The sequence below is a fragment of the Ostrea edulis genome, chromosome 6, assembly GCF_947568905.1.
Source record: "Ostrea edulis chromosome 6, xbOstEdul1.1, whole genome shotgun sequence".
NCBI classification, from domain to species: domain Eukaryota; kingdom Metazoa; phylum Mollusca; class Bivalvia; order Ostreida; family Ostreidae; genus Ostrea; species Ostrea edulis.
Window position 1 is genome coordinate 6,057,567 of NC_079169.1, and position 5,089 is coordinate 6,062,655.

The following is a 5,089-nucleotide window of genomic DNA, read 5'->3' on the forward strand; positions in this document are numbered from 1 at the left end:
TATATACTATAGTGTTCTTGAACTTGTATTGGTGAATACTGGCACGAGTTGGCTGTCAAAATTTACCTATATAAGTTCAACAACCCTTTTATTATATAGCTAAAGTATTAAGTTGATAAATTAAATCCCTTTTCACTCAAAATACTCCAAAATAGATGAGAATTCATCAGTATTGGCATCAAAGGTGAAGGTGTGCAATATCAGCATGCATTTCTTAACTGTTCAATATTTAACCCGTCATTAATGCATGAGGCAAACTGATTTTGTGAATAATTTAAGTACAGTAAAACATTTTGCTTAAGTAAATATCAAATACCGGCTCTGTCAGATTCGGAGGACCGTCGTCTGCCATTTTGGCTTGTTTACGTCGTGACGGTAACGTCAATATTGAACGCTCATACTCGGAATGTTTCGGGCGCATACAATTCACGCACTGCAAAGTTAGCGTTCAATAAATTCTCAGGATATTGAACGCTAACATTCTCTAGATTTTATAATAGACTATTCATTAGCTATATAATACATGACGCTAGCTTACTACTCCCGAATGTAATCCAATAGATACTGTGGAGTTTTCCGTGGTCTCGTGGCCCTATCTCTACCCTGATCCTGACGTGCTCTACCAGGAAAAGATCCTAATAATGTACTAGAAGGCGGATAATCCGACGCATCACCATCTGTACCAAACAGCTTTCCAATATCACTAAGTATATCAACATCTAAAGTTTCATCTCTAGGGATTCTCCTGGAAGTCACCTCAGACTGCGCTTCTGTCAAATATTGTGCAGATCTCTCATACATCTTAATCAGATATTCAGGTCTTTATTCTGTAACTTGATCCAAACTTGTATAATTTATACCTATAGATCTAATTTTAGGTAAATATCTGACACCATCTGATTGCACATGTTCTTCAGTGTTAATGATCTGACCTAGCTGCATAGCTGTTACTACATTTGTTTTTTCCCTGACAGTTATGTATTTGTCGGTTGGGTTCTTAAAAAGTATTACACTCGTATCTTTTTGTTCAACACAATTTGGTGACAAAAGACCTTGAATATTATGGGATGGACTTACAACATCAAAATTGGGTACACTGTCAAATTTGGTATCTGCATAAACACAATATTTAGGTGAAACAACCACTTTCTTTTTCATTTGCACTTCAATTTTTTTTCTTTTTTCTTTGTCGTTATTGTGGATACACTTAATTGGTATTTTCATCTTTCCTATTGAAAATGAAAAAGCTTGTAAACTGATATTGACCTTGTAATGCTCTAAAAATCTAAGCCTAATAGGATGGAATCAGAAATATCAGCAACGACAAAATTCCATTTGCCCTTAAACTGTCCAATTTCTATATGTACATACACACTTTTACAACTCCTGGAATCTAAGTTCGACCTGCCTATACCTTGCGAAATAATATGATCACTAATTACAGGGGGTGGTTTTAGTTTCTGGTAGAAATCTTTGCTCAAAACTGAAATTTATGTTGCAGTATCTAAAACAGCATCTGTACAAACATTAGAAACTTGCATTTGTACAAAAAGTGTATTGAATGATTTTATAGTGACTGTCTTGCCTGTATGTATCTCTCTTATGGTATTTGATTCTTTGAACATAGTGTGTGGTTGTGGCATGTGTGTTAGAAGCAGCTGAAGAATGGACTACTTCTTCAGCTGTTGAAAGTTTAAAGATTGTTTGGGTGATGTTGGTGACCTTGATCTAGAACAATTCCTTGCATAGAGTCCGATCTTCCCACACCTGTAACATTCACTGTCAGACTCAGATCGTGATGGAGATCTGTAAGTTCGTTGATCTTTTTCTGGTGATCTACTCCCTGTCTGTCTTTCTGGGTCTTTTAAACATTTGATAATTTCATTCAGAAATTTCGTGTGCTCTTGTTGTTCTTCTAGTTTAGTAATCCTAACCTCTAGTGTACCGATATTTGTAGATCTTGGCTGTGGTGTTTTGAGGTTTGTCATCCGGATATTTGGTTCTTCTGATGGTGACTGAGGTGTTTCATTAGTGAAGGAAACTCTTTCAAATTCTTTTTTCACTCCACCAATAAGCTTTTGATTAGTGATGACGCTTTTCATATATTGCATGGCCTCATCTAATGTATTTGGATCTTTGTCTAATGTTACCAGTGCAGTACATTTTTCATTGTAACCCCCTACGAACGAATCTATGGTGACTACTCAGGCATGCCCTCATACTACTGATAGCCCTCTGTTACTAGATCTTCGATGGTCTCATCTGGATGCTGTTTAATTTCCTGCAGCTGTTTTTTTATAATATGAGGCTGATCTCTCTTGTCGAATCTTTCTTTCATTAGTTGGCATAGTTAGTTAAAATTACCTTGAACTGTGTCAGAGCGGGAGCTAAAGAATTTCAAAGCCTTGTCCCTTAAACATTCTATAAGTATCAACTTGTCCAATTTCTCAGATTCTGACCAACTATATTATTTAGCAATATGATTAAACTGTATGAACTTTGGTCCCCACTCAGTCTTGCCATCGTAGGTTGAAAGTTTTGGAGGGGCTGGGCTATGTTTATCTGTAAGCGATTGATTTCTGTTCACATTTGTATAGATGTTGTGTGGAGCAATTTTGTCAATGCTTGAAGAGAATTTTCTATTCTCTAACTGACTAAATTCGTTCTCTCTTTTCTCTAAATATATTTCTCTATCAGTGAACTCTTACTTTTCTGTCAAGTTCTTTCTCTCTATCTTCCAATTCTCTTTTCTCCTCATGTTCTTCTCTCTCTCTCATCTAACAACCTGATTTTTTTCTTTCTCATCTTTAAATTTTTGAAGCATCTCATTTTCTTTCTCTTGCATTTCCATATCCATTTGTTCTTTTAATCTTACTGATCTTCCTGTATTCTTATTTAAACGCTTTCTTAATGCTGCACATTCTCCTTCTAATTCTTCGATAATATCTTCTTTTTTTTGTATCTCTTTCTCTCTCTCCAATTCACATAAATTCTTCTCTTTTTCTCATCTCTTCTTGTTGTGCATCAGACATCTCATCTTTCTCACTACCTTTCTCTACGAATGTTTCATTCACTTGATGTTGTGTGTCAACAGAAGTAGATTCAATGTTTGTTGTGTACCTACTTCTTGTTGTAATATTGATTCTATTTTAATAACGCCCTGATCTAATAAAGGGTCCCAAAGTGTGCTTGGAATGTTCTGAATAATTTACAGATCTTCCAATACCAGTTTTCCCTTAATTCTGCGCTGAGCGAGGATTGCATTAGCTCTTCTTTCCCCTATTCCAGTAACTGATAGCAGTTCAAACGATGGTTTATTTATATCAATGGGAGAACTAGTGGGGGTAGCCATGATTTTATTTACTACCTAAATCATGGGGGTAGTCCTGATTTTGAGATTTTACCCTCCTAGGCTACGCAAAAATCTGGGGACTATTTCCTAAAAAAGGTATGAATTGAATCATCAGACACTCCGACGACGAAATCGAGTGTTAGTATGCTTGTTGAAAAATATGTTCGTGTAAGCTATAAACAATGACCAAAAAATACAGAAAGAAAGGACAAAAATACACACAAAAAATGCAAAATACCACTTAATTGTATAAAATAGCTCCCAGTGTATGTTTTACACCAAGAATAATAGTTCCCAGTGTAACGGTTTACACCAAGAAAAGGAATTTCTCTAATAAAGAAATTCAAATTAGGCGCCAAAGTAAACGATCCGCGTAATTTTATAAAACCGACTTCTGACACCAATGTTGTGAATTACGTGGTATAAATAGGATAAAGAGTGTCCAGTTAGTGCAGTAACTATATAAGTCGCTCACCAAAGGCTGAGTTGTATGGATCTCCGAGATGATCATCTCTAGAGGTCTGGTCTGTGACTTGTATACAACTAACTTTCCCGGTGTTATTGATCAGCTGATTAGACTATGGGGAATGTTGAGCCCGATCTTAATAATACCAGTTATTACTACAATACATCTAGCACTACAACCGCACTAAATACATCGCAAATTACATGTTTTTTGGTTTTTAGGCTTGGCAATCAATGTTAAAAGCGGAGCGAAATAGGACATGTCCTTTTCGTCCAAAGAGCTAATTCACAATGTACGAAGTAGTAATAATAGGGGTCCGTGTCTGCCCAACTATCTATTTTGTATTGCTTGTAGGAGTTATGAGATTGATCACTGTTCGTTATCTTCACCTTGCACTTTATTAATCTCAGGAGGAACGAATTAACTATATTACGTTGATAAATAGTCAAGTTAAGTCGTACCCGGAGAGATTCTACATTAACTGTGCAATAAGAATAAACAATCTATAAATGTTAAAAAACTAATAATAAAAATAATAAATGTATATAAATGAACACTATAGAAATAAAATGTACAGTTTAATTAAAATTAGATACTAAGATACCCTTACAATAGCTTCAATAGGATCTGACATAACCCCCATAGAAGATCACGTCCACATGATCTTTTGTTGGAATATTCATAAGAACTATCAGCCAGTCAGATTGCGCCATACAGGCAATGATGGCTATTTGGGCGGTTTCCGGCAATTCGTAAACAAGTTGCAGTAATCTCTTTTTAGAAAACTAAAAAGAAAAGGAAACTAACACTATGACTAAACTACAAACGCTGATAACAAACAGAACGTCTACATATAAAAAAAACAATGTATAGTGTAATATGTGGCAATAGCAATTAAAGTGTCCGTATCTGTATAGGTACGTTGAATCACCACTTCTGGCATATGATCAACGGAAATGAGAGAGCGCATGTAGATCTTATTCGCGCTGAAGGCTTGATTTAAAGCCTTCTACAGTCTTTCAACACACTTGATGTCACTTAGTTCATTCCAGTCAATGACTGTAGTATGAAGAATGAGTTTCTTCTGATAGGTGTGTTACATGATGGTATATAGAAACTAAGGCTATTGTTAGTACTATGGATGATGTTCCGTGTTTCAAAGTCAGTACATTTCTTGGTCTTGATTCATCGTTTGTTGGTGGCTGCTACCAAGTAAGTATCAGGCGGTATCGCTGGTGCTTGCCCTTCAACCACCTTGAATGTTAGGCGTA